The 10807-nt window shown below is 48.6% G+C and overlaps 1 protein-coding gene across 4 annotated transcripts in view; it reads left to right on the top strand.

Moving 5' to 3' along the window:
• Nucleotides 1-3327: 3327 nt before the first annotated feature.
• The window catches only part of PPARD (peroxisome proliferator activated receptor delta), an 86530-nt gene continuing 79050 nt past the window's right edge, over nucleotides 3328-10807 (top strand). For 3 of the 4 annotated variants that reach the window (XM_055571622.1, XM_055571624.1, XM_055571623.1), the window contains exons 1-2: nucleotides 3328-3463; nucleotides 7025-7109. The gene's annotated coding sequence lies outside the window, so the exon portion shown is untranslated. The remainder of the gene's footprint in view (nucleotides 3464-7024; nucleotides 7110-10807) is intronic. The other variant, XM_055571625.1, reaches the window with a different exon arrangement.

Raw genomic sequence — 10807 nt, 5'->3', positions numbered from 1 at the left:
GGAAGGGCTGGAATGTAACAGGCTTTTTGCAAACTGTTGTCAGGATATGTAAAGTGCCTATTTCTCAAGCCCAGTGTCACTCCGGGCCAAAGAGGCACCAGCTCAGTGATACCTCTCTGGCCCCTGCTGTAGCTGAGAAGGACAGAGAAGGGCTGAGGAGGCCGATTTCAGGAGGCCAAGGAGGACTCCATCTGCTGGCTGGATCTTGAAATGGCTGTGGAGGCAACCGGATCCAATAATTCAAAGCAGGTCTAGCCTTATTCCACACCGTAAGTTACCATTCCGTTACACTGTAATTGGGCATCACAGCAAGTTTTGGTAGCTGAGCTCTCTGGCTGGTCTGAAAAGGCTTGGCAGGAACCAAATTTTCCCATTGTGAGCTGTGCCTGTGCGCAAATCTAGTCAAAATGAAGATCTGGGGAAGCTGTATTGGTCTGTTTTGGACTCAAGCAACAGAAGCTAACTGATTTAGGTGAATATATATATATACACACACACATACTTTTAGTATAAAAATGAAGTGAGGTCTAAAATGTACTATCAAAAAAAAAAATGTACTATCTTTGGGACTTCCCTGGTGGTCCAGTGGTTGGGACTCCATGTTTTCAATGTCGGGGATACTGGTTTGATCCCTGATAGGGGAACCAGGATCCCACATGACTTGTGGCAAGGTTAAAAAAAAAAAAAGGAATAAAAAATGTACTATCTTAACAGTGTTTCCAGAATTTCTTTTAGAGAAAGAGCTGTCTTTAGGGGAAATGAGTCTTTTAAAGGAAGGAAGTGAAATCTTCAGGGCATGAATGTTGGCAAGAACCCTAGCAATGAAGAGATGCGCCTAGAAAGCCAGAGGGATTTGTTTTTTTCTCTGGACACAGTTGGGCAGAAGGGAGAATGGTGGGGCAGGGAGGAGAGGTAGTAATTTGGGAAAAAGCCAGGCCCTAAGGGGAAAAAAGCCAATCAGAAAACATCAACTTTACGAAGAATGTCAGCTGTGTGAGTTTAAACTATTTGTAATGCATCATGTGATCCTGCCCCAGGGCCCGGAGCATCATACCATCTATACCCATGAATGTTTTGTGTGGGAAGAGGTTTGGGCAGTCCTCAGGAGGGGCTGAGTTTCGTCTCTACCTTTCTGAACTGTGACTACAACAGCCTCGCAGAAGCTGAAGCCTGGAGGCAGAGAGATTGATGAGAATATAAATACCCCAGAAATTTGCAGAAATCTTAGGGAAGGCTTTGACTTCCACAAACCATTCTTCCTTCCATCTCAAAGGCAAGGAGGTTGACGTCTGAATTACAAAAGTATTGCACATTCATTTCACAAAGTGGGGGGTGAGGTCGGGAAAGAGAGAAGCAGAGAGAAAAAAATCACTCAGTTCTATTAACCAGATATCTGAGGGTGTATCCTGGGGAGTATATGAGAGAGCAGAGTGTAATCTTTATTTTAAAGATGATGGAGAGGAGATCATATACCTACAGAGTTTGTTCAACTCCAGATGACAAATCCAATCTCTTTCATAAGATTGTCTTCCAGGGACTTCCCAGGTGGTCCAGTGGTCAAGAATCCATCTGCCTGGAGAATGGATACATGTATATGTATGGCCGAGTCCCTTCACTGTTCACCTGAAACTATCACAATATTGTTAATCGGCTATACCCCAATACAAAATGTTTTTGGTGTTAAAATACAAATAAAATTAAAAAAAAAAAAAAGAATCTCCCTGCTAATGCAGGGGACATGGGTTTGATCCCTGATCTGGAAAGATTTCACCTGCTTCAGGGCAACGGAGCCCATGCACCACAACTACGAAAGACCATAGGCCATAATTACTGAAGCCTGTGCCCCTAGAGTCCCTGATGCACAAGAAAAGACATTGCAATGAGAAGCCTGGCTACCACAAATAAAAGGAACTAGAGAAAGCCAGCATGCAGCAATGAAGACTCAGAGAAGCCGATAAATATTTTTTTTTTTTTTTTAAAGACTGCATCCCAGCTGCTAGGTACTTTAAAAACAAACAAACAACAATCATTTATGGCTGCACTGGATCTTTAGTTGCTGCATGCAGGATACAGTTCCCAGAGCAGGAATCAAATCCAGCCCATTTACATTGGGAGAGCAGAGTCTTAGCCACTGGACCACCAGGGACGTCCCTGCTAAGTACCTTTTTATGGTATATCTGAAGGTTGGGATGACAAGTCCCTTCCAGGTTCTAAATACCTGGATTAAAAAGGGACAACAGAATTTTCTACAACAGAAGGAAGAATGTTCCCCATTTACAGGGCAAGTATATTAGATGAATAGGAAGATAAAGTAAGAAATCCAGAACCACAGATTTCTAGTTGTGGTGGTTTAGTCGCTCAGTCGTGTCCGACTCTTTGCAACACCACGGACTGTAGTTCGGCAGGCTCCTATGTCCATGGGATTTCCCAGGCAAGAATACTAGAGTGGGTTGCCATTTCCTTCTCTAGGGGAATCTTCCCCACCCAGGGATCAAATCCGGGTCTCCGCATTGCACCCGGATTCTTTACCGACTGAATCACCAGGGAAGTCCAAATTTCTAGTTACAGAAGCCTCCTGAAGGCCGAAGAATTGATTCTTTTGAACTGTGGTGTTGGAGACGACTCTTGAGAGTCCCTTGGACTGCAAGGAGATCCAACCAGTCCATCCTAAGGGAAATTAGTCCTGAATATTCATTGGAAGGACTGATGCTGAAGCTGAAACTCCAATACTTTGGCCACCTGATGGAAATAAGATGGTTGGATGGCATCACCGACTCGATGGACATGAGTTTGAGTACGCTCCGGGTATTGGCGATGAACAGGGAAGCCTGGCTTGCTGCAGTCCATGGGGTCGCAAAGAGTCGGACACGACTGAGCGACTGAACTGAACGAACTGAACTTGAAGGACAAAGCCCTTTTGTGAAAATCAGAGGGAGCATAGTCTTCTTCAGCGGAATATCCAGGTTCCAGCCTCCGTATTGCCTCTCACTGCAAGTCACACACCTTCTCTGGGGCTGTTTCTTCCCTGGAAAGATAAGGAGACTGACTGTGCTAAAATAATCGCTAAGTTCCCTTCCAACTTCCAATCCTCTTCTGTGATACCTGCCAGAAGTGTCTTTAGGTCCTGGAGCTTCCGCCCCGGCTCCTCCCTGGTCACCAGAGGGCGCTGCAGGTGGGCCCGTCACCGCGTGTGGTGGGCGGAGCGGCAGGGTCAGGGGGGCGGATCCCAGACGTGCGGTGATTGGCCGCGGTCGAAGCGGAAGGGGGAGTGGAAAAGGGGGCGTGGACGAGCGGCCCGGTGACGTCGCTCTGGCGGGGGCGGGGCCGGGCCGCGCAGCGTGTGACGCCGCGGCCGCCGCGCGGAGCCGGGGATTAATGGGAAAAGTTTTGGCAGGAGCCGGAGGCGCCTGCGGAGCCTGCGGGACGGCGGCGGCGGCGGCGGCGCTGGGGGCAGCCGAGACAGGTCAGTCCGGGTCCTGGGAAGTGGGTCGGCGGAGCGGCGGAGGCGGGAGACCCGCGGGCCCGGGCTGAGGCGAGCAGCGAGGCTGGTGCGCGAGGCCCTGCGGGGAGTGGAGTGCGGGGCGAGAGGCGCAGGGGGTCCGCCGACCCGGCGGCCGTCGCTTCCCGTCACTCGGGCCCGGGCGGGCCGCGGCTGTCCGTGGCTCTCCGGGCACGCCGCCCGGCTGCCGTTGCGCCCCCAGCCTTTGGATGCCCGTCGCTTTTCGAGCCCTAACCGTGGGCCTCCTCCCCTCGACCCCCAGACTTCTGCGGCCCCTTCTGGGCCTCGTGTCTTCGCCTCTTCCCACTTCTGTGTTCTGAGAGCCGGCGTCTCAGGCTCTGGGTCCCCTCCCACCCTTGCCTCTCATCTCTTCCTCCATCCCTTCTTTGGTGTCCCCAAAGCCTTGACCCTCTCTGCCCAGGGTCTCCTTGGAGAGCTTCTGCGCCCACCCCCGCCTCATCATCCTTGTCTTCGTCCTCCTATCCTTGCCCTGCCAGTCTTTGCTCTATTTCCCCATCCCCGTCTTCTCTTTCCTCCAATTGCCTGCCCCCCCACTCCCACCCCGTCACTATTACTCCTCCCCCACAGCTTTCTCACCTTGTTACTTGGCTTTTTCAGCCCATGCCTTCAATCCCTGTCTACCTAAGCCTCTCCTACCCTGGTTCCCCGCAGAAGCCCTGTTTTTTTTGCTCCGCTCTCAGGATTTCTTTCTAGTCAGCCCTGTCCCTTGCATTCCTGTCATCCACCTCCCTTTCCCTCCCAGTTCCTTGCCTCTGCTTCTGGGAGAAGCATTAAGCTCCAGACACTACTTTGTTTTCCCATGACCCACAAATGAGATCCACGTGGGGTAGGCTGTGCAGCCCCTTGATTGAAGTAAGGCTCTGAATGTCTGAGGTGAATATAACGTGTGTCTGTGTGGGAGAATTTACTACGGTGTTGGCGTCAGGGATAATGTCCAATTTATAGACCATTCTCCCAGTCTCAGCTGAGTACTTCCTCTTTATGGGTTTGTTGACTTCCAGGAACCCTTGAGGAGAGACCAGCCGCTGAATTGGGTGTGTGCCAGGGGTAGTTGGAGGCCTCATCCAACTCTTTTCCCCTTCCAGGAAACAGGGCTTTGTGGCTTTACACTCTGGACATATTATACACGTTTAAACCATGATACCCCAGCCTGTCTCTGCCCTTCCTCCCACCCTCCACCCTATGCCCATCCCAGAGAGCTAAGAGAAGTCTCCAGAGAATGCCTGTGGACCTCAACCTGTTTCCTCTGTACTGGCTCCAGAACATTTTTTTCCTGTTCAAGTTTTGAAACAGATTGCCAGCCTGATAGCCCTGAGGCTGGCAGCTATCTATCCCTTTTGTTATTGGTGGCTCAAACCACCTGCTGCTTTTTCCCTCATGCATCTCTTAACCTACTGAATGTGTTCTGGGCTTCTGATGTCAAATCACTGAGCAGGTTCTCCTGAAGGTTTTTCTCCCTCTGTTTCCCTTGGGAGCTTCGTTTCCTGTGGCTCTAAGAGGGAGGCTGACACTGAGGCTCTGTTCCCCTTGCCCAGGCGTAGCTGAGGCTATCAGGTTGTATCTGCCCGAGCAGTCTGTGGGTCTGCATTAGGAAGACAGTGCCAGGAGCTTGCCTTGCTTCCAGTCACAGGCATCGTCTTCTCTGGGGCTGGAGAACCCACCATGTTCGTGGTGCATCTGGATGTTTAACCTTCTTGCCAAGGTGAAAGTTCGTCACAAATGTGTTCATTCAGTTTGAGCTCCTTTCTTTGGTGTTAGTCCTCTCGGGGACTCAGGAGATGTTCAGGAAATAACATATCCTCTGTCTCTATCCAGTCTGATCTTGAAGGATTCTGAAAGCGTGACCCACTCGCAGGTTCAAAAATGAAAGCCTGTTGTTTCACCTGGCTCTGGGTTTCTGGGTCTCCTCTTTTGAGGATCGTGCTCTCTGCCTTTGAGCCAGAATTGAACACAGAATTGGCAGCCTTCAGGAGCTGTGGTGGAGAGCCAACTGAATCGGCCAGACCAAACTTTAAAGTTTTGGAGCCCTCCTGTGCACAAAACCTTTTCTGTGAGAGTGAATAGGGCTGCGGAAGGCTGAGCCAGTCCCCTTTCCCAAGCAGCACTAGGGGAAGGATTTGGGCAGACAGGACCAAAAGGGATCCCTTGTTCCTGTAGGAAACATCCCTCTGGTGAATCCTTCTGATGAAGCTGGGGTTGTGTGTTTGGTAGTCCTTTTGCCCAGCATCTGGCTCCTCAGGAGTTCATCCAACTCTTTTGAGCTGTTTTCTGCTGCTCTGTCTGCTTACCCGCTGGTACCACTCTCCGCTGAGGTGGCCAGTAAGAAGGGCCCAAGAGGAAGTCAGGCCCAGTCCTTGGGGAGCAGCTTGGGCACCAGCAGCTCCGGCCAGATAGCTTCTTGCAGTTTGTTCACCCCGTCGTCTTCTGCGTAGGTAGTCGTCATTATCCACGACCAAGTGCCCATTCGGTGATTTTTGCAGAGCTCGGCAGACAGGCCCCTGACATTATCCCACAGATGGGGTAGCCCAGCAGCTCCTTAGTTCAGTGACCCGCTCTTTTGTTTGGCTGCCTTTCTCCTCACCTCTCCACTTCTGCTTTCCTCCTCCACATACTCAGGAAGAGTTGCCCCCACTCAGCCTTCCAGTCCTACCTGTGGTCCCTCAGAGCCCGCTCCCCAGGGCCCGGTGAGAGGACAGCCAGTGTTGGGCGCTGGCCTGGGAAGCTCGTAGGCCTCTTTTTTGGACAGAATACCGCTGTCCTGGCTGTTGTGCAAGCTGTCCCCAGGGCCTGCAGCTCCCGGCGTGTCCTGGGATGGTGCAGCTTCTCTCAGGAGGGGCTGGCCCTTTGGCTGCTAAAGGCTTCAGCTGTCTTCTGTCACTGAGGCCCACCTCCTAGGGTGCTGCCTGCAGGCTGGGAAGCCAAACTACAGGGCCTTCCTCTGTGCCTTTGGATCCGGAGGGAGGAGCCACTCGCAGCAGCTGAGTTCGGTGATGTCAGGAGAGCTGGGCACACGCTTGAGCCTGGCAGGGAGAAGATGGCCTCTCGCATCAGGTTTCAGATACTGGGTCTTCTTCCGTGGCACATGGTCCTTGGCCTTCATGGCTCAGAGGCTGGTGATGAGGGTGTGACTCCAGTGCTGTCTCCACTGGGCTCTGGTCAAGGAATCAAGTATGACTCAGGGCATCTCCGTTTATGAGCTGCCACCCATGGGGAGTGTTGGACTCCGGCTTCTCCCTCACCTCGCCAGCTCCTCCCACCCACCTGGTAGAAGCAGCAAAGCCGGTGTCTGCTGACTTGGAAATGAGCAGATGACTTCCAGGATTGGGAAATATTTGCTGACTCAGGCTCAGAATCACAACATCTCAGGGTATGTGTCAGTGGCAGAGAAGGAGCCACCCTGGGAGCACCTCTGAGCCCTCCTGTTTCATTATAATGTATCAGAGCTGTTTTTCTGACCCCCGGTGCCTCTCAGCTAAAGATGTGCGGTTTCTTTCTCTCCTGCAGCCTTGTGTGGTGTTTTGGGGTATGCACATGGTACTCACGCAGTGGCTTCTGTTCACCGACAGATGAGGACAGATGCACCAAAGAGGTAATCCTGTCTTTCTTACCTCGGGGCCTCTGACAACCGATGCATGTGATTTCTCTAGCGCGGGGTCGCAGATCCCAGGTGCCTGTCACTGCATCTGGTAGTGACAGTAATTAATTAAATAATTATTGAATCTGTGGCTTAAACATGGTTTTTTTGAGGAGCATTAAGCTTTTCACCTTTACACTCACTGAAACATAAACTCCACAAGGCGGGGTCTTATTTTATTTCCTGTTGTGTCTAGGACAGTGTCTGGTACAGAGGAAATGCTAAGTAAATATTGAATGAATAAAGGTACAGACGTTCTTCTCTGTCCATACGGGTGCCAGGCCACAATGATGGTGTGCACCTTTCTCTTTCATTTATGCAACAAACATTTTTGAGTGCCTGCTGTGCGCCACGTGTATTACTAGGCACTTGGAAAATGATGATGGTAAGAAATCAGATTCTGTCCTTGTTCATAGGTCTGTGGTTTGCTGGCATGTATGTGGGAGCTGGGCGTGATACGTAGAATTGTTTCTAGCATCTCTGCTGGGATATCAGGTCCTCAGGAGAGTCAGAACAATGCTCCGCACTTCCCATTGCTGTTTCCCTATTTGGCTCTCAGTATGCCTGGCAGGTTTTATAAACTCTCAGAAGGGGAGTGCCATGGAATTCGACGTTCATTGTCCCAACTATCTGGGAAGCCTGGCCGTAGTGGGATCTCTGCTGGGGGCCAGGGGAAATGTGGGGCTCCTGTTTGATTTGTTTTAATCTCTGAAGCTCAGTAGTTTTAATAGCTGTTTATGGGTTTCGCTTCCCTTTCTCTGCCTCTAACACCCTGTGGGTTTTCCTGTTGCCAAACAGGGTGCTGAGCTCATGAGTCTGACAGTCTGTGGGGGTCAGGCTGTTTGTGGATCTTGCAGGAAGGTCTCAGGCAAGGGCCCCTCCTATTAATCCCATACCAAGTCTTTTGCTTTGAAGGAAATGTGAGCGTGGAAGGAGGAAGATTTGGGAGGACTTCTGAGGTTCTCTGAGAGAAGGCAGAGAGGGAAGTTCCCCAGAGTCAGGGAGAACTGCTGCGTTGACCTGATTCGCTTGGTCATTTGTTTGGGCAGGAGCTCGCCACAGTGGCAGCTACTGTCCATGTCCAGGGTCAGTTGTCCTGTTCATCTCTTAACTTTGAGCTCCCGCCCCCAGCCGGAAGTTTTCTTTCTTTAGTTTCCACTGGCAAAGATGAGGCTGTAGCTTTATTGGATTTTTCAGTGTTAATCTAAAAAAACTGGTGTTGTCATCTTAGTCTTTCCCACCTAAGGCACTTTTTGGGGGCCAGATACTGTGACAGATGATTTCAGACCTGGTCCATGGCTGTCCCCATGGCCTGGACATATGCATAAAAACATTTTTTGAACACTGAGAGCCAGTGAGTACTAAAAACATGTGCCGTACAAGGATACTCATTGATAGGAGCGAGTCATCCGTGAGGGTTGGCTTTGTCCTTAAAGAAACTGGGCATCAGATTGGCCACCTTGAAAGGAAGCTGGTTTATTCTGAAGTCAACTTCATGCTCTTAAAAATTGTTAAGGACGTCATGAACTTTTGTTTACTGCGTTGGAAATTAAAACCAAGGCAGTTTTTAAAATTACTAATTTATGAATTCATTTAATATAATAATACAACCATTACATTTATCACAAATGACATTTTAAATGAAAAATAACTATTTTCCAAAACAAAAATGTTGAGAGGAGGGACATTGTTTTACATTTTTGCTAATGTCTGGTTTAATAGAAAAGAGCTGGATTCTCACAGCTATTTCTGTGTTCAGTCTCTTGAAGGACAGTCTCAGTTGAAGAATATGAAGAAAATCTGGCCTCATACAGATAGGTAATTGAGAAGGAGAAGGGTATTTTAATAGCTCTTGCAGATAATTATGGATATTCTTCTTTAATACTGTACCAAAACTGGACAAGTGGTAGTTTCTTAAAGGTTAGTTGGAATGTGGAGTCTGAAACCTTATCAACAAACTTCTCATATTTTGTGACATTTATAATCCATTGGCCCATCTTGCACTTCGAATGGATCTTTTATTTTGGTCTTTGGAAAATATTGGTTCACTGAGTTATATATATTTTCTAAGTGTTGACATATTTCATTTTACGACATCAGTAAATCATATTCAGACCACTGATTTTATCCTTCAAGTATTAGGAAGCTGTGAAGCTGGCAGTGGTGGATACAAGCTTTCTATAATTTGGATTTTTTTCTTGAAAGCTAGATTTGTTGTTGTTGGTAACATACTGTCAGTTTCTTTTCTTGAAGTGACAGCTCACTTCATTTTCAAGAAAAAGTTTGTTAAATACCCAATCTAAATAACCATAATTTATTTGGCTGTTATTCTTTTGTTTCAAGTAAAAATGGTACTTTATGAAGGAAAAAAAAAGTGGCTAGTTTAGCTTGCAACTCAAACAATTGCACAATTGCTTTTCTTTGGAACAGTCTTGGAACTCCTGATTTGTTACAAAGGACATTTAAAAGACATGTACTTGGGACTTTCCTGTTCCTCATGGTCCAGTGGTTAAGACTCCTCCCTTCCACTGCAGGGGGCACAGGTTCAATCCCTGGTTGGGTAACTAAGGCCATGCATGCCTCGTGGCACAGCCTGAAAAAAACATGCACTCAAGGGGCATGATTTAATAACGTTAGTTTTTTTATTGGTTCATCTAGGACATTCTTAAGTGAAATTGGCATGTTATTATTTTTCATGATTCTGTGGGTTGACTGGACTCAGCTGGGTAATTCTAACTTGGGGTCTCTCATGTTGCTGTAGTCGAGTGGAGACCAAGGCAGGAGTCATCTGAACACCCAGCTGGGTTGGGTGTCCACACTGGCTCACTCACTGACTCACTCACATGGCACTTGATGCTCGGTTTTGACGAGGGTACCTGCTCGGGGCCTCTCCATGTGCCCTGTGCCTCTCACAGTATGGCAGCTGTTCTGAGCAGAAACATACAAAGACTGAGTGTATTGAGAGATACAGGCAAGGTTTCTTAGGGCCTCACCTTGGAAGTCATACAGTGTCACTTTGTGTCTTCTTGGTCATGGGACCGGTTCAGATTCAGGAGAGGGCTGCACAGGGGTATGAGCAGCAGGACTCGTGGTTCATTGGGAGGGAGAGAGGCCTCCATGCAGGCCAGGCAGTGCTTTTTATTAGCATTCCTTCTGTGAGGTAACCTGGCCTGTAAATGAATACTCAGAGGAGAAAAGTGTGTTTTCTCACAATTTCCATTTCTGGAAACCACTGTTAGGAAACTTCTAGTAGCTTGATAGATGCCATTGAATACCAGGTGAGGAAATCTGCACTCTATGTTCTTTGGGCAATGGGTGACTGCTGATGGTTTTAGAGCAAGGAGTCATTATGTTAATATTGCACAAAAGTTGACTAAATGGAGATAGAATGAAGGTAGAGAGGTTAGGTAGGCGATTACTACAGTAGTCTTAAGTATGAGGAAATTCTTCCTCATGTATAATCTGAGTTCCTCCGGTTGCTGTTGAAATTAATTGATTCTGAGCTCCCAGCCACACAGATTAAGTACACAGAGCCTGGGTGGAGTAACGCACACACACAGATACACAGGTGTTGTTTAGGGGTGCTGGTACACCAGAGAGGTTAAAGGGCTCACTAAAGTTAGAAGGTAACTGAATTTAGGTTTTATTGGCAA

The sequence above is a fragment of the Bubalus kerabau genome, chromosome 3, assembly GCF_029407905.1.
Source record: "Bubalus kerabau isolate K-KA32 ecotype Philippines breed swamp buffalo chromosome 3, PCC_UOA_SB_1v2, whole genome shotgun sequence".
NCBI classification, from domain to species: domain Eukaryota; kingdom Metazoa; phylum Chordata; class Mammalia; order Artiodactyla; family Bovidae; genus Bubalus; species Bubalus kerabau.
This window is presented reverse-complemented; position numbering and strand designations above follow the sequence as displayed.